At 46.7% G+C, this 21,863-nt stretch overlaps 1 protein-coding gene across 1 annotated transcript in view; it reads right to left on the bottom strand.

Annotated features, from left to right (window-relative positions):
* The window catches only part of ggt5b (gamma-glutamyltransferase 5b), a 557,923-nt gene that overhangs the window by 383,452 nt on the left and 152,608 nt on the right, over positions 1 to 21,863 (bottom strand). The gene's annotated exons all lie outside the window — the stretch shown is intronic.

The following is a 21,863-nucleotide window of genomic DNA, read 5'->3' as shown; positions in this document are numbered from 1 at the left end:
GCCTTGTTGCTGTGCTGAATGACCTGTTTTGTGCTGTATGGCCTGTTTCTGTGCTGAATCGCTTGTTTCTGTGCTGAATGGCTTGTTTCTATGCTCAATGGCCTGTTTCTCTGCTTTTTGGCGTGTTTCTGTGCTAAGTGTCCTGTTTCTGTGCTGAATGGCCTGTTTCTGTGCTGAATGGCCTGTTTCTGTGCTGAATGGCCTGTTTCTGTGCTGAATGGCCTGTTTCTGTGCTGAATGGCCTGTTTCTGTGCTGAACGGCCTGTTTCTGTGCTGTATAGCTTGATTCTGTGCTATATGGCTTGTTTCTGTGCTGTATGTCCTGAATGGCCTGTTTCTGTGCTGTATGTCCTGAATGGCTCTTTTCTGTGCTGAGTAGCCTGTATCTGTGCTGAATGGCCTCTTTCTGTGTGTGTGTCCTATTTCTGTGCTGAATGGCTTGATTGTCTGCTGAATGTACTGTTTTTTTTTTCGAACGGCTTGTTTCTGTGCTTTATATTCTGTTTCTGTGCTGAATGGCCTGTTTCTGTGCAGCATGGTTGTTTCTCTGCTGAATGGCTTGTTTCTGTGCTGAATGGCCTGTTTCTGTGCTGAATGGCTTGTTTCTGTGCTGTATGGCCTGTTTCTGTGCCAAACAGTTTGCTTCTGTGCCGAATGGCCTGTTTCTGTGCTGTACGTTCTGTTTCTCTGCTGAATGGCCTGTTTCTGTGCGAAATTGCTTGTTTCTGTGCTGTATGTCCTGTTTCTGTGCTGCATGCCTGTTTCTGGGCTGAATGGCCTGTTTCTGGGCTGAATGGCCTGTTTCTGGGCTGAATGGCCTGTTTCTCTGCTGAGTGGCCTGTTTCTTTGCTGTATGTCTTGTTTCTGTGCTGTATTGGCTTGTTTCTGTGCTGTATGTTCTGTTTCTCTGCTGAATGGCTTGTTTCTGTGCTGAATGGCCTGTTTCTGTGCTGAATGGCTTGTTTCTGCGCTGAATGGCTTGTTTCTGTGCTCAATGGCCTGTTTCTGTGCTCAATGGCCTGTTTCTCTGCTTTTTGGCGTGTTTCTGTGCTAAGTGGCCTGTTTCTGTGCTGAATGGCCTGTTTCTGTGCTGAGTGGCCTGTTTCTGTGCTGTATGTCCTGTTTCTGTGCTGCATGCCTGTTTCTGTGCTGAAAGCCCTGTTTCTGTGCTGAAAGCCCTGTTTCTGTGCTGAATTGCCTGTTCCTGTGCTGAATTGCCTGTTCCTGTGCTGTATAGCTTGATTCTGTGCTATATGGCTTGTTTCTGTGCTTTATGTCCTGAATGGCCGGTTTGTGTGCTATATTTCCTGAATGGCCTTTTTCTGTGCTGAGTAGCCTGTTTCTGTGCTGAATTGCCTCTTTCTGTGTGTGTGTTCTATTTCTGTCTGAGCTGCCTGTTTCTGTGCTGAATGGCCTCTTTCTGTGTGTATGTCCTATTTCTGTGCTGAATGGCTTGTTTGTCTGCTGAATGTACTGTTTTTTTGCTGAACAGCTTGTTTCTGTGCTGTATGGCTTGTTTCTGTGCCATATGGCTTGCTTCTGTGCTGTATGGCTTTTTCTGTGCTGAATGGCTTTTTCTGTGCTGAATGGCTTTTTCTGTGCTGAATGGCTTTTTCTGTGCTGAATGGCTTGTTTCTGTGCTGTATGTCTTGTTTCTGTTCTGAATGGCCTGTTTATGTGCTGTATGTCCTGAATGGCCTGTTTCTGTGCTGTATGTTCTGTTTCTCTGCTGAATGACTTGTTTCTGTGATGAATGACCTGTTTCTGTGCTGAATGGCTTGTTTCTGTGCTGCATGTCTGTTTCTGTGCTGAAAGGCCTGTTTCTGTGCTTAATTGCCTGTTTCTGTGCTGCATAGCTTGATTCTGTGCTATATGGCTTGTTTCTGTGCTGTATGTCCTGAATGGCCTGTGTCTGTGCTGTATGTCCTGAATGGCCGTTTTCTGCGCTGAGTAACCTGTTTCTGTGCTGAATTGCCTCTTTCTGTGTGTGTGTCCTATTTCTGTGCTGAATGGCTTGATTGTCTGCTGAATGGCCTGTTTCTGTGCTGAATTGCCTGTTTCTGTGCTGAATGGCCTGTTTTGTGCTGAATGGCCTGTTTCTGTGCGGAATGGCTTGGTTTCTGTGCTGAATGGCTTGTTTCTTTGCTGACTGGCTTGTTTCTGTGCTATATGGCCTGTTTCTGTGCCGAACGGTTTGTTTCTGTGCCAAATAGCCTGTTTCTGTGCTGTACGTTCTGTTTCTCTGCTGAATGGCTTGTTTCTGTGCTGAATGGCCTGTTTCTGTGCAACATGCTTGTTTCTCTGCTGAATGGCTTGTTTCTGTGCTGAATGGCCTCTTTCTGTGCGGAATGGCTTGTTTCTGTGCTGAATGGCCTGTTTCTGTGCTGAATGGCTTGTTTCTGTGCTGTATGGCCTGTTTCTGTGCCGAACGGTTTGTTTCTGTGCCGAATGGCCTGTTTCTGTGCTGTACATTCTGTTTCTCTGCTGAATGGCTTGTTTCTGTGCTGAATGGCCTGTTTCTGTGCTGCATGCTTGTTTCTGTGCTGAATGGCCTGTTTCTGTGCAGAATGGCCTGTTTCTGTGCTGAACGGCCGGTTTCTGTACTGAATGGCTTGTTTCTGTGCTGAATTGCCTGTTTCTGTGCTCTATGGCTTGATTCTGTGCTGTATGGCTTGTTTCTGTGCTGTATGTCCTGAATGGCCTGTTTCTGTGCTGTATGTCCTGAATGGCCTGTTTTTGTGCTGAGTAGGCTGTTTCTGTGCTGAATTGCCTGTTTCTGTGCTGTATGGCTTGTTTCTGTGCTGTATATCCTGAATGGCCTGTTTCTGTGCTATATGTCCTGAAAGGCCAGTTTCTGTGCTGAGTACCCTGCTTCTGTGCTATATGTCCTGAAAGGCATGTTTCTGTGCTGAGTAGCCTGTTTCTGTGCTGAATTGCCTCTTTCTGTGTGTGTGTCCTATTTCTGTCTGAGTAGCCTGTTTCTGTGCTGAATGGCCTCTTTCTGTGTGTGTGTCCTATTTCTGTGCTGAATGGCTTGTTTGTCTGCTGAATGTACTGTTTTTTTGCTGAACGGCTTGTTTCTGTGCTTTATATTCTGTTTCTCTGCTGAATGGCTTGTTTCTGTGCTGAATGGCCTGTTTCTGTGCTGAATGGCCTGTTTCTGTGCTGAATGGCCTGTTTCTGTGCTGAATGGCCTGTTTCTCTGCTGAATGGCTTGTTTCTCTGCTGAATGGCTTGTTTCTGTGCTGAGTGGCTTGTTTCTGTGCTGAGTGGCTTGTTTCTGTGCTGTATGGCCTGTTTCTGTGCCGAACGGTTTGTTTCTGTGCCGAATAGCCTGTTTTTGTGCTGTACGTTCTGTTTCTCTGCTGAATGGCTTGTTTCTGTGCTGAATGGCCTGTTTTGTGCTGCATGCTTGTTTCTCTGCTGAATGGCTTGTTTCTGTGCTGAATGCCCTGTTTCTGTGCGGAAGGGCTTGTTTCCATGCTGAATGGCCTGTTTCTGTGCTGAATGGCTTGTTTTCTGTGCTGTATGGCCTGTTTCTGTGCCGAACGGTTTGTTTCTGTGCCGAAAGGCCTGTTTCTGTGCTGTACGTTCTGTTTCTCTGCTGAATGGCCTGTTTCTGTGCTGAATGGCTTGTTTCTGTGCTGTATGGCCTGTTTCTGTGCCGAACGGTTTGTTTCTGTGCCGAATGGCCTGTTTCTGTGCTGTACATTCTGTTTCTCTGCTGAATGGCTTGTTTCTGTGCTGAATGGCCTGTTTCTGTGCTGCATACTTGTTTCTGTGCTGAATGGCCTGTTTCTGTGCAGAATGGCCTGTTTCTGTGCTGAACGGCCGGTTTCTGTACTGAATGGCTTGTTTCTGTGCTGAATTGCCTGTTTCTGTGCTCTATAGCTTGATTCTGTGCTGTATGGCTTGTTTCTGTGCTGTATGTCCTGAATGGCCTGTTTCTGTGCTGTATGTCCTGAATGGCCTGTTTTTGTGCTGAGTAGGCTGTTTCTGCGCTGAATTGCCTGTTTCTGTGCTGTATGGCTTGTTTCTGTGCTGTATATCCTGAATGGCCTGTTTCTGTGCTATATGTCCTGAAAGGCCAGTTTCTGTGCTGAGTACCCTGTTTCTGTGCTGAATTGCCTCTTTCTGTGTGTGTGTCCTATTTCTGTGCTGAATGGCTTGTTTGTCTGCTGAATGTACTGTTTTTTTGCTGAACGGCTTGTTTCTGTGCTTTATATTCTGTTTCTCTGCTGAATGGCTTGTTTCTGTGCTGAATGGCCTGTTTCTGTGCTGAATGGCCTGTTTCTGTGCTGAATGGCCTGTTTCTCTGCTGAATGGCTTGTTTCTCTGCTGAATGGCTTGTTTCTCTGCTGAATGGCTTGTTTCTCTGCTGAATGGCTTGTTTCTGTGCTGAGTGGCTTGTTTTTGTGCTGTATGGCCTGTTTCTGTGCCGAACGGTTTGTTTCTGTGCCGAATAGCCTGTTTTTGTGCTGTACGTTCTGTTTCTCTGCTGAATGGCTTGTTTCTGTGCTGAATGGCCTGTTTTGTGCTGCATGCTTGTTTCTCTGCTGAATGGCTTGTTTCTGTGCTGAATGCCCTGTTTCTGTGCGGAAGGGCTTGTTTCCATGCTGAATGGCCTGTTTCTGTGCTGAATGGCTTGTTTTCTGTGCTGTATGGCCTGTTTCTGTGCCGAACGGTTTGTTTCTGTGCCGAATGGCCTGTTTCTGTGCTGTACGTTCTGTTTCTCTGCTGAATGGCTTGTTTCTGTGCTGAATGGCCTGTTTCTGTGCTGAATGGCCTGTTTCTGTGCTGAATGGCCTGTTTCTGTGCTGAATGGCCTGTTTCTGTGCAGAATGGCCTGTTTCTGTGCTGAACGGCCTGTTTCTGTACTGAACGGCCTGTTTCTGTACTGAACGGCCTGTTTCTGTACTGAACGGCTTGTTTCTGTACTGAACGGCTTGTTTCTGTGCTGAATTGCCTGTTTCTGTGCTCTATGGCTTGATTCTGTGCTGTATGGCTTGTTTCTGTGCTGTATGACCTGAATGGCCTGTTTCTGTGCTGTGTGTCCTGAATGGCCTGTTTTTGTGCTGAGTAGGCTGTTTCTGTGCTAAATTGCCTGTTTCTGTGCTGTATGGCTTGTTTCTGTGCTGTATATCCTGAATGGCCTGTTTCTGTGCTATATGTCCTGAAAGGCCTGTTTCTGTGCTGAGTAGCCTGTTTCTGTGCTATATGTCCTGAAAGGCCTGTTTCTGTGCTGAGTAGCCTGTTTCTGTGCTGAATTGCCTCTTTCTGTGTGTGTGTCCTATTTCTGTCTGAGTAGCCTGTTTCTGTGCTGAATGGCCTCTTTCTGTGTGTGTGTCCTATTTCTGTGCTGAATGGCTTGTTTGTCTGCTGAATGTACTGTTTTTTTTGCTGAACGGCTTGTTTCTGTGCTTTATATTCTGTTTCTCTGCTGAATGGCTTGTTTCTGTGCTGAATGGCCTGTTTCTGTGCTGAATGGCCTGTTTCTGTGCTGAATGGCCTGTTTCTGTGCTGAATGGCCTGTTTCTGTGCTGAATGGCCTGTTTCTGTGCTGAATGGCCTGTTTCTGTGCTGAATGGCCTGTTTCTCTGCTGAATGGCTTGTTTCTCTGCTGAATGGCTTGTTTCTGTGCTGAGTGGCTTGTTTTTGTGCTGTATGGCCTGTTTCTGTGCCGAACGGTTTGTTTCTGTGCCGAATAGCCTGTTTTTGTGCTGTACGTTCTGTTTCTCTGCTGAATGGCTTGTTTCTGTGCTGAATGGCCTGTTTTGTGCTGCATGCTTGTTTCTCTGCTGAATGGCTTGTTTCTGTGCTGAATGCCCTGTATCTGTGCGGAAGGGCTTGTTTCCATGCTGAATGGCCTGTTTCTGTGCTGAATGGCTTGTTTTCTGTGCTGTATGGCCTGTTTCTGTGCCGAACGGTTTGTTTCTGTGCCGAATGGCCTGTTTCTGTGCTGTACGTTCTGTTTCTCTGCTGAATGGCTTGTTTCTGTGCTGAATGGCCTGTTTCTGTGCTGAATGGCCTGTTTCTGTGCTGAATGGCCTGTTTCTGTGCAGAATGGCCTGTTTCTGTGCAGAATGGCCTGTTTCTGTGCAGAATGGCCTGTTTCTGTGCAGAATGGCCTGTTTCTGTGCTGAACGGCCTGTTTCTGTACTGAACGGCCTGTTTCTGTACTGAACGGCTTGTTTCTGTACTGAACGGCTTGTTTCTGTGCTGAATTGCCTGTTTCTGTGCTCTATGGCTTGATTCTGTGCTGTATGGCTTGTTTCTGTGCTGTATGACCTGAATGGCCTGTTTCTGTGCTGTATGTCCTGAATGGCCTGTTTTTGTGCTGAGTAGGCTGTTTCTGTGCTAAATTGCCTGTTTCTGTGCTGTATGGCTTGTTTCTGTGTTGTATATCCTGAATGGCCTGTTTCTGTGCTATATGTCCTGAAAGGCCTGTTTCTGTGCTGAGTAGCCTGTTTCTGTGCTATATGTCCTGAAAGGCCTGTTTCTGTGCTGAGTAGCCTGTTTCTGTGCTTAATTGCCTCTTTCTGTGTGTGTGTCCTATTTCTGTCTGAGTAGCCTGTTTCTGTGCTGAATGGCCTCTTTCTGTTTGTGTGTCCTATTTCTGTGCTGAATTGCTTGTTTATCTGCTGAATGGCCTGTTTTTATGCTGTCTGGCCTTTTTCTGTGCTGAATGGCTTGTTTCTGTGCTGTATTTCCTGTTTCTGTACTGTATGCCTGTTGCTGTGCTGAATGGCCTGTTTCTGTGCTGAATAGCAAATTTCTGTGCTGAATGGCTTGTTTCTGTGCGGTATGTCCTGTTTCTGTGCTGCATGTCCTGTTTCTGTGCTGCATGTCCTGTTTCTGTGCTGAATGGCCTGTTTCTGTGCTGAATGGCCTGTTTCTGTGCTGAATGGCCTGTTTCTGTGCTGAATTGCCTGTTTCTGTGCTCTATGTTCTGTTTCTCTGCTGAATGGCTTGTTTCTGTGCTGAATGGCCTGTTTCTGTGCTGAATGGCCTGTTCTGTGCTAAATGGCCTGTTCTGTGCTAAATGGCCTGTTTCTGTGCGGAATGGCTTGTTTCTGTGCTGAATGGCTTGTTTCTTTGCTGAGTGGCTTGTTTCTGTGCTATATGGCCTGTTTCTGTGCCGAACGGTTTGTTTCTGTGCCAAATAGCCTGTTTCTGTGCTGTACGTTCTGTTTCTCTGCTGAATGGCTTGTTTCTGTGCTGAATGGCCTGTTTCTGTGCAACATGCTTGTTTCTCTGCTGAATGGCTTGTTTCTGTGCTGAATGGCTTGTTTCTCTGCTGAATGGCTTGTTTCTCTGCTGAATGGCTTGTTTCTCTGCTGAATGGCTTGTTTCTGTGCTGAGTGGCTTGTTTCTGTGCTGTATGGCCTGTTTCTGTGCCGAACGGTTTGTTTCTGTGCCGAATAGCCTGTTTTTGTGCTGTACGTTCTGTTTCTCTGCTGAATGGCTTGTTTCTGTGCTGAATGGCCTGTTTTGTGCTGCATGCTTGTTTCTCTGCTGAATGGCTTGTTTCTGTGCTGAATGCCCTGTTTCTGTGCGGAAAGGCTTGTTTCCGTGCTGAATGGCCTGTTTCTGTGCCGAACGATTTGTTCCTGTGCCGAATGGCCTGTTTCTGTGCTGTACGTTCTGTTTCTCTGCTGAATGGCTTGTTTCTGTGCTGAATGGCCTGTTTCTGTGCTGAATGGCCTGTTTCTGTGCTGAACGGCCTGTTTCTGTGCTGAACGGCCTGTTTCTGTGCTGAACGGCCTGTTTCTGTGCTGAACGGCCTGTTTCTGTGCTGAACGGCCTGTTTCTGTGCTGAACGGCCTGTTTCTGTGCTGAACGGCCTGTTTCTGTACTGAACGGCCTGTTTCTGTACTGAACGGCCTGTTTCTGTACTGAATGGCTTGTTTCTGTGCTGAATTGCCTGTTTCTGTGCTCTATGTTCTGTTTCTCTGCTGAGTGGCTTGTTTCTGTGCTGAATGTCCTGTTTCTGTGCTGAATGACTTGTTTCTGTGTTGTCTGTCCTGAATGGCCTGTTTCTGTGCTGAATGGCCTGTTTCTGTGCCGAACTGTTTCTTTCTGTTCCGAATGGCCTGTTTCTGTGCTGTACGTTCTGTTTCTCTGCTGAATGGCTTGTTTCTCTGCTGAATGGCCTGTTTCTGTGCTGAATGGCTTGTTTCTGTGCTGAATGGCTTGTTTCTGTGCTGAATGGCTTGTTTCTGTGCTGTATGGCTTGTTTCTGTACTGAATGGGCTATTTTTGTGCTGTATGGCCTGTTTCCGTGCTGAATAGCATGTTTCTGTGCTGAATGGCTTGGTCCTGTGCTGAATGGCTTGTTTCTGTGTTGTCTGTCCTGAATGACCTGTTTCTGTGCTGAATGGCCTGTTTCTGTGCCGAACGGTTTGTTTCTGTGCCGAATAGCCTGTTTTTGTGCTGTACGTTCTGTTTCTCTGCTGAATGGCTTGTTTCTGTGCTGAATGGCCTGTTTTGTGCTGCATGCTTGTTTCTCTGCTGAATGGCTTGTTTCTGTGCTGAATGCCCTGTTTCTGTGCGGAAAGGCTTGTTTCCGTGCTGAATGGCCTGTTTCTGTGCCGAACGATTTGTTCCTGTGCCGAATGGCCTGTTTCTGTGCTGTACGTTCTGTTTCTCTGCTGAATGGCTTGTTTCTGTGCTGAATGGCCTGTTTCTGTGCTGAATGGCCTGTTTCTGTGCTGAACGGCCTGTTTCTGTGCTGAACGGCCTGTTTCTGTGCTGAACGGCCTGTTTCTGTGCTGAACGGCCTGTTTCTGTGCTGAACGGCCTGTTTCTGTGCTGAACGGCCTGTTTTCTGTGCTGAACGGCCTGTTTCTGTGCTGAACGGCCTGTTTCTGTACTGAACGGCCTGTTTCTGTACTGAACGGCCTGTTTCTGTACTGAATGGCTTGTTTCTGTGCTGAATTGCCTGTTTCTGTGCTCTATGTTCTGTTTCTCTGCTGAGTGGCTTGTTTCTGTGCTGAATGTCCTGTTTCTGTGCTGAATGACTTGTTTCTGTGTTGTCTGTCCTGAATGGCCTGTTTCTGTGCTGAATGGCCTGTTTCTGTGCCGAACTGTTTCTTTCTGTTCCGAATGGCCTGTTTCTGTGCTGTACGTTCTGTTTCTCTGCTGAATGGCTTGTTTCTCTGCTGAATGGGCCTGTTTCTGTGCTGAATGGCTTGTTTCTGTGCTGAATGGCTTGTTTCTGTGCTGTATGGCTTGTTTCTGTACTGAATGGGCTATTTTTGTGCTGTATGGCCTGTTTCCGTGCTGAATAGCATGTTTCTGTGCTGAATGGCTTGGGTCCTGTGCTGAATGGCTTGTTTCTGTGTTGTCTGTCCTGAATGACCTGTTTCTGTGCTGAATGGCCCTGTTTCTGTGCCGAACTGTTTGTTTCTGTTCCGAATGGCCTGTTTCTGTGCTGTACGTTCCGTTTCTCTGCTGAATGGCTTGTTTCTGTGCTGAATGACCTGTTTCTGTGTCTGAATGGCTTGTTTCTGTGCTGTATGTCTTGTTTCTGTACTGAATGGGCTATTTTTGTGCTGTATGGCCTGTTTCCGTGCTGAATAGCAGTTTCTGTGCTGAATGGCTTGCTTCTGCGCTGAATGGCTTGTTTCTGTGCTGTATATCTTGTTTCTTTGCTGAATGACCTGTTTTGTGCTGTATGGCCTGTTTCCATGCTGAATGGCTTGTTTCTGTGCTGAATGGCTTGTTTCTGTGCGAACTTGCTTGTTTCTGTGCTGTATGTCCTTTTTCTGTGCTGCATGCCTGTTTCTGGCCTGAATGGCCTGTTTGTCTGCTGAATGGCATGTTTCTTTGCTGTATGTCCTGTTTCTGTGCTGTATTGGCCTGTTTCTTTGCTGAATTGCCTGTTTCTGTGCTGTATTGGCTTGTTTCTGTGCTGTATGTTCTGTTTCTCTGCTGAATGGATTGTTTTTGTGCTGAATGGCCTGTTTCTGTGCTGAATGGCTTGTTTCTGTGCTGAATGGCCTGTTTTGTGCTGCATGCTTGTTTCTCTGCTGAATGGCTTGTTTTCTGTGCTGAATGCCCTGTTTCTGTGCGGAAAGGCTTGTTTCCGTGCTGAATGGCCTGTTTCTGTGCCGAACGATTTGTTCCTGTGCCGAATGGCCTGTTTCTGTGCTGTACGTTCTGTTTCTCTGCTGAATGGCTTGTTTTCTGTGCTGAATGGCCTGTTTCTGTGCTGAATGGCCTGTTTTCTGTGCTGAACGGCCTGTTTCTGTGCTGAACGGCCTGTTTCTTCTGTGCTGAACGGCCTGTTTCTGTGCTGAACGGCCTGTTTCTGTGCTGAACGGCCTGTTTCTGTGCTGAACGGCCTGTTTCTGTGCTGAACGGCCTGTTTCTGTGCTGAACGGCCTGTTTCTGTACTGAACGGCCTGTTTCTGTACTGAACGGCCTGTTTCTGTACTGAATGGCTTGTTTCTGTGCTGAATTGCCTGTTTCTGTGCTCTATGTTCTGTTTCTCTGCTGAGTGGCTTGTTTCTGTGCTGAATGTCCTGTTTCTGTGCTGAATGACTTGTTTCTGTGTTGTCTGTCCTGAATGGCCTGTTTCTGTGCTGAATGGCCTGTTTCTGTGCCGAACTGTTTCTTTCTGTTCCGAATGGCCTGTTTCTGTGCTGTACGTTCTGTTTCTCTGCTGAATGGCTTGTTTCTCTGCTGAATGGCCTGTTTTCTGTGCTGAATGGCTTGTTTCTGTGCTGAATGGCTTGTTTCTGTGCTGAATGGCTTGTTTCTGTGCTGTATGGCTTGTTTCTGTACTGAATGGGCTATTTTGTGCTGTATGGCCTGTTCCGTGCTGAATAGCATGTTTCTGTGCTGAATGGCTTGGTCCTGTGCTGAATGGCTTGTTTCTGTGTTGTCTGTCCTGAATGACCTGTTTCTGTGCTGAATGGCCTGTTTCTGTGCCGAACGGTTTGTTTCTGTGCCGAATAGCCTGTTTTTGTGCTGTACGTTCTGTTTCTCTGCTGAATGGCTTGTTTCTGTGCTGAATGGCCTGTTTTGTGCTGCATGCTTGTTTCTCTGCTGAATGGCTTGTTTCTGTGCTGAATGCCCTGTTTCTGTGCGGAAAGGCTTGTTTCCGTGCTGAATGGCCTGTTTCTGTGCCGAACGATTTGTTCCTGTGCCGAATGGCCTGTTTCTGTGCTGTACGTTCTGTTCTCTGCTGAATGGCTTGTTTCTGTGCTGAATGGCCTGTTTCTGTGCTGAATGGCCTGTTTCTGTGCTGAACGGCCTGTTTCTGTGCTGAACGGCCTGTTTCTGTGCTGAACGGCCTGTTTCTGTGCTGAACGGCCTGTTTCTGTGCTGAACGGCCTGTTTCTGTGCTGAACGGCCTGTTTCTGTGCTGAACGGCCCTGTTTCTGTGCTGAACGGCCTGTTTCTGTGCTGAACGGCCTGTTTCTGTGCTGAACGGCCTGTTTCTGTACTGAACGGCCTGTTTCTGTACTGAACGGCCTGTTTCTGTACTGAACGGCCTGTTTCTGTACTGAATGGCTTGTTTCTGTGCTGAATTGCCTGTTTCTGTGCTCTATGTTCTGTTTCTCTGCTGAGTGGCTTGTTTCTGTGCTGAATGTCCTGTTTCTGTGCTGAATGACTTGTTTCTGTGTTGTCTGTCCTGAATGGCCTGTTTCTGTGCTGAATGGCCTGTTTCTGTGCCGAACTGTTTCTTTCTGTTCCGAATGGCCTGTTTCTGTGCTGTACGTTCTGTTTCTCTGCTGAATGGCTTGTTTCTCTGCTGAATGGCCTGTTTCTGTGCTGAATGGCTTGTTTCTGTGCTGAATGGCTTGTTTCTGTGCTGTATGGCTTGTTTCTGTACTGAATGGGCTATTTTTGTGCTGTATGGCCTGTTTCCGTGCTGAATAGCATGTTTCTGTGCTGAATGGCTTGGTCCTGTGCTGAATGGCTTGTTTCTGTGTTGTCCTGTCCTGAATGACCTGTTTCTGTGCTGAATGGCCTGTTTCTGTGCCGAACTGTTTGTTTCTGTTCCGAATGGCCTGTTTCTGTGCTGTACGTTCCGTTTCTCTGCTGAATGGCTTGTTTCTGTGCTGAATGACCTGTTTCTGTGCTGAATGGCTTGTTTCTGTGCTGTATGTCTTGTTTCTGTACTGAATGGGCTATTTTTGTGCTGTATGGCCTGTTTCCGTGCTGAATAGCATGTTTCTGTGCTGAATGGCTTGCTTCTGCGCTGAATGGCTTGTTTCTGTGCTGTATATCTTGTTTCTTTGCTGAATGACCTGTTTTGTGCTGTATGGCCTGTTTCCATGCTGAATGGCTTGTTTCTGTGCTGAATGGCTTGTTTCTGTGCGAACTTGCTTGTTTCTGTGCTGTATGTCCTTTTTCTGTGCTGCATGCCTGTTTCTGGCCTGAATGGCCTGTTTGTCTGATGAATGGCCTGTTTCTTTGCTGTATGTCCTGTTTCCGTGCTGAATGGCCTGTTTCTTTGCTGAATTGCCTGTTTCTGTGCTGTATTGGCTTGTTTCTGTGCTGTATGTTCTGTTTCTCTGCTGAATGGATTGTTTTTGTGCTGAATGGCCTGTTTCTGTGCTGAATGGCTTGTTTCTGTGCTGAATGGCCTGTTTTGTGCTGCATGCTTGTTTCTCTGCTGAATGGCTTGTTTCTGTGCTGAATGCCCTGTTTCTGTGCGGAAAGGCTTGTTTCCGTGCTGAATGGCCTGTTTCTGTGCCGAACGATTTGTTCCTGTGCCGAATGGCCTGTTTCTGTGCTGTACGTTCTGTTTCTCTGCTGAATGGCTTGTTTCTGTGCTGAATGGCCTGTTTCTGTGCTGAATGGGGGGGGCCTGTTTCTGTGCTGAACGGCCTGTTTCTGTGCTGAACGGCCTGTTTCTGTGCTGAACGGCCTGTTTCTGTGCTGAACGGCCTGTTTCTGTGCTGAACGGCCTGTTTCTGTGCTGAACGGCCTGTTTCTGTGCTGAACGGCCTGTTTCTGTACTGAACGGCCTGTTTCTGTACTGAACGGCCTGTTTCTGTACTGAATGGCTTGTTTCTGTGCTGAATTGCCTGTTTCTGTGCTCTATGTTCTGTTTCTCTGCTGAGTGGCTTGTTTCTGTGCTGAATGTCCTGTTTCTGTGCTGAATGACTTGTTTCTGTGTTGTCTGTCCTGAATGGCCTGTTTCTGTGCTGAATGGCCTGTTTCTGTGCCGAACTGTTTCTTTCTGTTCCGAATGGCCTGTTTCTGTGCTGTACGTTCTGTTTCTCTGCTGAATGGCTTGTTTCTCTGCTGAATGGCCTGTTTCTGTGCTGAATGGCTTGTTTCTGTGCTGAATGGCTTGTTTCTGTGCTGAATGGCTTGTTTCTGTGCTGTATGGCTTGTTTCTGTACTGAATGGGCTATTTTTGTCCTGTATGGCCTGTTTCCGTGCTGAATAGCATGTTTCTGTGCTGAATGGCTTGGTCCTGTGCTGAATGGCTTGTTTCTGTGTTGTCTGTCCTGAATGACCTGTTTCTGTGCTGAATGGCCTGTTTCTGTGCCGAACGGTTTGTTTCTGTGCCGAATAGCCTGTTTTTGTGCTGTACGTTCTGTTTCTCTGCTGAATGGCTTGTTTCTGTGCTGAATGGCCTGTTTTGTGCTGCATGCTTGTTTCTCTGCTGAATGGCTTGTTTCTGTGCTGAATGCCCTGTTTCTGTGCGGAAAGGCTTGTTTCCGTGCTGAATGGCCTGTTTCTGTGCCGAACGATTTGTTCCTGTGCCGAATGGCCTGTTTCTGTGCTGTACGTTCTGTTTCTCTGCTGAATGGCTTGTTTCTGTGCTGAATGGCCTGTTTCTGTGCTGAATGGCCTGTTTCTGTGCTGAACGGCCTGTTTCTGTGCTGAACGGCCTGTTTCTGTGCTGAACGGCCTGTTTCTGTGCTGAACGGCCTGTTTCTGTGCTGAACGGCCTGTTTCTGTGCTGAACGGCCTGTTTCTGTGCTGAACGGCCTGTTTCTGTGCTGAACGGCCTGTTTCTGTGCTGAACGGCCTGTTTCTGTGCTGAACGGCCTGTTTCTGTGCTGAACGGCCTGTTTCTGTGCTGAACGGCCTGTTTCTGTACTGAACGGCCTGTTTCTGTACTGAATGGCTTGTTTTCTGTGCTGAATTGCCTGTTTCTGTGCTCTCTGTTCTGTTTCTCTGCTGTGTGGCTTGTTTCTGTGCTGAATGTCCTGTTTCTGTGCTGAATGACTTGTTTCTGTGTTGTCTGTCCTGAATGGCCTGTTTCTGTGCTGAATGGCCTGTTTCTGTGCCGAACTGTTTCTTTCTGTTCCGAATGGCCTGTTTCTGTGCTGTACGTTCTGTTTCTCTGCTGAATGGCTTGTTTCTCTGCTGAATGGCCTGTTTCTGTGCTGAATGGCTTGTTTCTGTGCTGAATGGCTTGTTTCTGTGCTGTATGGCTTGTTTCTGTACTGAATGGGCTATTTTTGTGCTGTATGGCCTGTTTCCGTGCTGAATAGCATGTTTCTGTGCTGAATGGCTTGGTCCTGTGCTGAATGGCTTGTTTCTGTGTTGTCTGTCCTGAATGACCTGTTTCTGTGCTGAATGGCCTGTTTCTGTGCCGAACTGTTTGTTTCTGTTCCGAATGGCCTGTTTCTGTGCTGTACGTTCCGTTTCTCTGCTGAATGGCTTGTTTCTGTGCTGAATGACCTGTTTCTGTGCTGAATGGCTTGTTTCTGTGCTGTATGTCTTGTTTCTGTACTGAATGGGCTATTTTTGTGCTGTATGGCCTGTTTCCGTGCTGAATAGCATGTTTCTGTGCTGAATGGCTTGCTTCTGCGCTGAATGGCTTGTTTCTGTGCTGTATATCTTGTTTCTTTGCTGAATGACCTGTTTTGTGCTGTATGGCCTGTTTCCATGCTGAATGGCTTGTTTCTGTGCTGAATGGCTTGTTTCTGTGCGAACTTGCTTGTTTCTGTGCTGTATGTCCTTTTTCTGTGCTGCATGCCTGTTTCTGGCCTGAATGGCCTGTTTGTCTGATGAATGGCCTGTTTCTTTGCTGTATGTCCTGTTTCCGTGCTGAATGGCCTGTTTCTTTGCTGAATTGCCTGTTTCTGTGCTGTATTGGCTTGTTTCTGTGCTGTATGTTCTGTTTCTCTGCTGAATGGATTGTTTTTGTGCTGAATGGCCTGTTTCTGTGCTGAATGGCTTGTTTCTGTGCTGAATGCCTTGTTTCTGTGCTGAATGACCTGTTTTCTGCTGTATGGCCTGTTTCTGTGCTGAATAGCTTGTTTCTGTGTTGAATGGCTTGTTTCTGTGCTGAATGGCCTGTTTCTCTGCTTTTTGGTGTGTTTCTGTGCTAATTGGCCTGTTTCTGTGCTGAGTGGCTGGTTTCTGTGCTGTATGTCCTGTTTCTGTGCTGCATGCCTGTTTCTGTGCTGAAAGACCTGTTTCTGTGCTGAAAGACCTGTTTCTGTGCTGAATTGCCTGTTTCTGTGCTGTATGTCCTGAATGGCCTGTTTCTGTGCTATATCTCCTGAATGGCCTTTTTCTGTGCTGAGTAGCCTGTTTCTGTGCTGAATTGCCTCTTTCTGTGTGTGTGTCCTATTTCTGTGCTGAGTAGCCTGTCTCTGTGCTGAATGGCCTCTTTCTGTGTGTGTGTCCTATTTCTGTGCTGAATGGATTGTTTGTCTGCTGAATGTACTGTGTTTTTGCTGAACGGCTTGTTTCTGTGCTGTTTTTTCTGTTTCTCTGCTGAATGGCTTGCTTCTGTGCTGAATAGACTGTTTCTGTGCTGAATGGCCTGTTTCTGTGCGGAATGGCTTGTTTCTGTGCTGAATGGCCTGTTTCTGTGCTGAATGGCTTGTTTCTGTGCTGAATGGCCTGTTTCTGTGCTGCATGCTTGTTTCTCTGCTGAATGGCTTGTTTCTGTGCTGAATGGCCTGTTTCTGTGCGGAATGGCTTGTTTCTGTGTTGAATGGCCTGTTTCTGTGCTGAATGGCTTGTTTCTGTGCTGTATGGCCTGTTTCTGTGCCGAACGGTTTGTTTCTGTGCCGAATGGCCTGTTTCTGTGCTGTACGTTCTGTTTCTCTGCTGAATGGCTTGTTTCTGTGCTGAATGGCCTGTTTCTGTGCTGAACGGCCTGTTTCTGTACTGAATGGCTTGTTTCTGTGCAGAATTGCCTGTTTCTGTGCTCTATGGCTTGATTCTGTGCTGTATGGCTTGTCTCTGTGCTGTATGTCCTGAATGACCTGTTTCTGTGCTGAATGGCTTGTTTCTGTGCTGAAAGGCCTGTTTCTGTGCTGAAAGGCCTGTTTCTGTGTTGAATTGCCTGTTTCTGTGCTGCATAGCTTGATTCTGTGCTATATGGCTTGTTTCTGTGCTGTATGTCCTGAATGGCCTGTTTCTGTGCTGTATGTCCTGAATGGCCGTTTTCTGTGCTGAGTAACCTGTTTCTGTGCTGAATTGCCTCTTTCTGTGTGTGTGTACTATTTCTGTGCTGCATGACTTGATTGTCTGCTGAATGGCCTGTTTCTGTGCTGAATTGCCTGTTTCTGTGCTCTATGTTCTGTTTCTCTGCTGAATGGCTTGTTTCTGTGCTGAATGGCCTGTTTCTGTGCTGAATGGCCTGTTTCTGTGCTGAATGGCCTGTTCTGTGCTGAATGGCCTGTTTCTGTGCGGAATGGCTTGTTTCTGTGCTGAATGGCTTGTTTCTTTGCTGAGTGGCTTGTTTCTGTGCTATATGGCCTGTTTCTGTGCCGAACGGTTTGTTTCTGTGCCAAATAGCCTGTTTCTGTGCTGTACGTTCTGTTTCTCTGCTGAATGGCTTGTTTCTGTGCTGAATTGCCTCTTTCTGTGTGTGTGTCCTATTTCAGTGCTGAATGGCTTGATTGTCTGCTGAATGTACTGTTTTTTTGCTGAACGGCTTGTTTCTGTGCTTTATATTCTGTTTCTCTGCTAAATGGCTTGTTTCTGTGCTGAATGGCCTGTTTCTGTGCTGAATGGCCTGTTCTGTGCTGAATGGCCTGTTTCTGTGCGGAATGGCTTGTTTCTCTGCTGAATGGCTTGTTCCTTTGCTGAGTGGCTTGTTTCTGTGCTATATGGCCTGTTTCTGTTCCGAACGGTTTGTTTCTGTGCCAAATAGCCTGTTTCTGTGCTGTACGTTCTGTTTCTCTGCTGAATGGCTTGTTTCTCTGCTGAATGGCCTGTTTCTGTGCAACATGCTTGTTTCTCTGCTGAATGGCTTGTTTCTGTGCTGAATGGCCTGTTTCTGTGCGGAATGGCCTGTTTCTGTGCGGAATGGCCTGTTTCTGTGCGGAATGGCTTGTTTCTGTGCTGAATGGCTTGTTTCTGTGCTGAATGGCCTGTTTCTGTGCTGAATGGCTAGTTTCTGTGCTGTATGGCCTGTTTCTGTGCCGAACGGTTTGTTTCTGTGCCGAATGGCCTGTTTCTGTGCTGTACATTCTGTTTCTCTGCTGAATGGCTTGTTTCTGTGCTGAATGGCCTGTTTCTGTGCTGCATGCTTGTTTCTGTGCTGAATGGCCTGTTTCTGTGCAGAATGGCCTGTTTCTGTGCTGAACGGCCGGTTTCTGTGCTGAACGGCCGGTTTCTGTGCTGAACGGCCGGTTTCTGTACTGAATGGCTTGTTTCTGTGCTGAATTGCCTGCTTCTGTGCTCTATGGCTTGATTCTGTGCTGTATGGCTTGTTTCTGTGCTGTATGTCCTGAATGGCCTGTTTCTGTGCTGTATGTCCTGAATGGCCTGTTTTTGTGCTGAGTAGGCTGTTTCTGTGCTGAATTGCCTGTTTCTGTGCTGTATGGCTTGTTTCTGTGCTGTATATCCTGAATGGCCTGTTTCTGTGCTATATGTCCTGAAAGGCCAGTTTCTGTGCTGAGTACCCTGTTTCTGTGCTATATGTCCTGAAAGGCATGTTTCTGTGCTGAGTAGCCTGTTTCTGTGCTGAATTGCCTCTTTCTGTGTGTGTGTCCTATTTCTGTCTGAGTAGCCTGTTTCTGTGCTGAATTGCCTCTTTCTGTGCTGTATTGGCTTGTTTCTGTGCTGTATGTTCTGTTTCTCTGCTGAATGGATTGTTTCTGTGCTGAATGACCTGTTTCTGTGCTGAATGGCCTCTTTCTGTGTGTGTGTCCTATTTCTGTGCTGAATGGCTTGTTTGTCTGCTGAATGTACTGTTTTTTTGCTGAACGGCTTGTTTCTGTGCTTTATATTCTGTTTCTCTGCTGAATGGCTTGTTTCTGTGCTGAATGGCCTGTTTCTGTGCGGTATGGCCTGTTTCTGTGCTGAATGGCCTGTTTCTGTGCTGAATGGCTTGTTTCTCTGCTCAATGGCTTGTTTCTGTGCTATATGGCCTGTTTCTGTGCCGAACGGTTTGTTTCTGTGCCGAATAGCCTGTTTTTGTGCTGTACGTTCTGTTTCTCTGCTGAATGGCTTGTTTCTGTGCTGAATGGCCTGTTTTGTGCTGCATGCTTGTTTCTCTGCTGAATGGCTTGTTTCTGTGCTGAATGCCCTGTTTCTGTGCGGAATGGCTTGTTTCTGTGCTGAATGGCCTGTTTCTGTGCTGAATGGCTTGTTTTCTGTGCTGTATGGCCTGTTTCTGTGCCGAACGGTTTGTTTCTGTGCCAAATGGCCTGTTTCTGTGCTGTACATTCTGTTTCTCTGCTGAATGGCTTGTTTCTGTGCTGAATGGCCTGTTTCTGTGCTGAATGGCCTGTTTCTGTGCTGAATGGCCTTTTTCTGTGCAGAATGGCCTGTTTCTGTGCTGAACGGCCTGTTTCTGTACTGAATGGCTTGTTTCTGTGCTGAATTGCCTGTTTCTGTGCTCTATGGCTTGATTCTGTGCTGTATGGCTTGTTTCTGTGCTGTATGACCTGAATGGCCTGTTTCTGTGCTGTATGTCCTGAATGGCCTGTTTTTGTGCTGAGTAGGCTGTTTCTGTGCTGAATTGCCTGTTTCTGTGCTGTATGGCTTGTTTCTGTGCTGTATATCCTGAATGGCCTGTTTCTGTGCTATATGTCCTGAAAGGCCTGTTTCTGTGCTGAGTAGCCTGTTTCTGTGCTGAATTGCCTCTTTCTGTGTGTGTGTCCTATTTCTGTCTGAGTAGCCTGTTTCTGTGCTGAATGGCCTCTTTCTGTTTGTGTGTCCTATTTCTGTGCTGAATGGCTTGTTTGTCTGCTGAATGTACTGTGTTTTTGCTGAACGGCTTGTTTCTGTGCTGTATATTCTGTTTCTCTGCTGAATGGCTTGTTTCTGTGCTGAATAGCCTGTTTCTGTGCTGAATGGCTTGTTTCTGTGCTGAATGGCCTGTTTCTGTGCTGCATGCTTGTTTCTCTGCTGAATGGCTTGTTTCTGTGCTGAATGGCCTGTTTCTGTGCGGAATGGCCTTTCTGTGTGTGTGTCCTATTTCTGTGCTGAATGGCTTGTTTATCTGCTGAATGGCCTGTTTTTATGCTGTCTGGCCTGTTTCTGTGCTGAATGGCTTGTTTCTGTTTGTATGTCCTGTTTCTGTACTGCATGCCTGTTCCTGTGCTGAATGGCCTGTTTCTGTGCTGAATAGCAATTTCTGTGCTGAATGGCTTGTTTCTGTGCGGTATGTCCTGTTTCTGTGCTGCATGTCCTGTTTCTGTGCTGAATGGCCTGTTTCTGTGCTGAATGGCCTGTTTCTGTGCTGAATTACCTGTTTCTGTGCTGAATTACCTGTTTCTGTGCTGAATTACCTGTTTCTGTGCTCTATGTTCTGTTTCTCTGCTGAATGGCTTGTTTCTGTGCTGAATGTCCTGTTTCTGTGCTGAATGGCTTGTTTCTGTGCTGAATGACTTGTTTCTTTGTTGTCTGTCCTGAATGGCCTGTTTCTGTGCTGAATGGCCTGTTTCTGTGCCGAACTGTTTCTTTCTGTTCCGAATGGCCTGTTTCTGTGCTGTACGTTTTGTTTCTCTGCTGAATGGCTTTTTTCTCTGCTGAATGGCCTGTTTCTGTGCTGAATGGCTTGTTTCTGTGCTGAATGGCTTGTTTCTGTGCTGAATGGCTTGTTTATGTGCTGTATGTCTTGTTTCTGTACTGAATGGGCTATTTTTGTGCTGTATGGCCTGTTTCAGTGCTGAATAGCATGTTTCTGTGCTGAATGGCTTGTTTCTGTGCTGTATGTCTTGTTTCTGTGCTGTATGTCTTGTTTCTGTGCTGTATGTCTTGTTTCTGTGCTGTATGTCTTGTTTCTGTGCTGTATGTCTTGTTTCTGTGCTGAATGACCTGTTTTGTGCTGTATGGCCTGTTTCTGTGCTGAATAGCTTGTTTCTGTGCTGAATGGCTTGTTTCTGCGCTGAATGGCTTGTTTCTGTGCTGTATGTCTTGTTTCTGTGCTGAATGTCCTATTTTGTGCTGTATGGCCTGTTTCTGTGCTGAATGGCTTGTTTCTGTGCTGAATGGCTTGTTTCTGTGCAAATTTGCTTGTTTCTGTGCTGTATGTCCTGTTTCTGTGCTGCATGCCTGTTTCTGGGCTGAATGGCCTGTTTCTCTGCTGAATGGCCTGTTTCTTTGCTGTATGTCTTGTTTCTGTGCTGTATTGGCTTGTTTCTGTGCTGTATGTTCTGTTTCTCTGCTGAATGGCTTGTTTCTGTGCTCTATGCCTTGTTTCTGTGCTGAATGGCCTGTTTCTGCGCTGAATGGCCTTTTTCTGTGCTGAATAGCAAATTTCTGTGCTGAATGGCTTGTTTCTGTGCGGTATGTCCTGTTTCTGTGCTGTATGTCCTGTTTCTGTGCTGAATGGCCTGTTTCTGTGCTGTATGTCCTGTTTCTGTGCTGTATGTCCTGTTTCTCTGCTGAATGGCTTGTTTCTGTGCAAAATTGCTTGTTTCTGTGCTGCATGCCTGTTTCTGTGCTGAATGGCCTGTTTCTCTACTGAATGGCTTGTTTCTGTGCGTAATAGCTTGTTTCTGTGCTTTATGCCTTGTTTCTGTGCTGTATGCCTTGTTTCTGGGCTGAATGGCTTGTTTCTGTGCTGACTGACTTGTTTCTGTGTTCTCTGTCCTGAATGGCCTGTTTCTGTGTCGAACGGTTTGTTTCTGTGCCGAATGGCCTGTTTCTGTGCTGTGTGTCCTATTTCTGTGCAGAATGGCCTATTTCTGTGCTGAATGGCCTGTTTCTGTGCTGAATGGCTTGTTTCTGTGCTGAATGGCTTGTTTCTGTGCTGTATGACTTGTTTCTGTGCTGTATGTCCTGAGTGGCTTGTTTCTGTGCTGAGTAGCCTGTTTCTGTGCTGAATGGCCTGTTTCTGTGTGTGTGTCCTCTTTCTGTGCTGAATGGCTTGTTTCTGTGCTGTATGTCCAGAATGGCTTGTTTCTGTGCTGAGTAGCCTGTTTCTGTGCTGAATGGCCTGTTTGTGTGTGTGTCTCCTACTTCTGTGCTGAATGGCTTGTTTCTGTGCTGAATTACTTTTTTCTGTGTTGTACGTCCTGAATGGCCTGTTTCTGTGCCGAACTGTTTGTTTCTGTGCCGAATGGCCTGTTTCTGTGCTGTACGTTCTGTTTCTCTGCTGAGTGGCTTGTTTCTGCGCTGAATGGCCTGTTTCTGTGCTGAATGGCTTTTTTCTGTGCTAAATGCCCTGTTTCTGTGCTGCATGGCTTGTTTCTGTGCTGAATGGCTTGTTTCTGTGCTGAATGGCTTGTTTCTGTGCTGTATTCCTTGGTTCTGTGCTGAATGGCTTGTTTCTGTGCTGAATGTCTTGTTTCTGTGCTGTATGTCTTGTTTCTGTGCTGTATGTCTTTTTTCTGTACTGAATGGCTTGTTTCTGTGCTGTATGTCTTGTTTCTGTACTGAATGGCTTGTTTCTGTGCTGTATGCCTTGTTTCTGTGCTAAATGGCTTGTTTCTGTGCTGTATGTCTTGTTTCTGTACTGAATGGCTTGT

This window comes from Carcharodon carcharias, chromosome 13, assembly GCF_017639515.1.
Source record: "Carcharodon carcharias isolate sCarCar2 chromosome 13, sCarCar2.pri, whole genome shotgun sequence".
Taxonomy (NCBI): domain Eukaryota; kingdom Metazoa; phylum Chordata; class Chondrichthyes; order Lamniformes; family Lamnidae; genus Carcharodon; species Carcharodon carcharias.
This window is presented reverse-complemented; position numbering and strand designations above follow the sequence as displayed.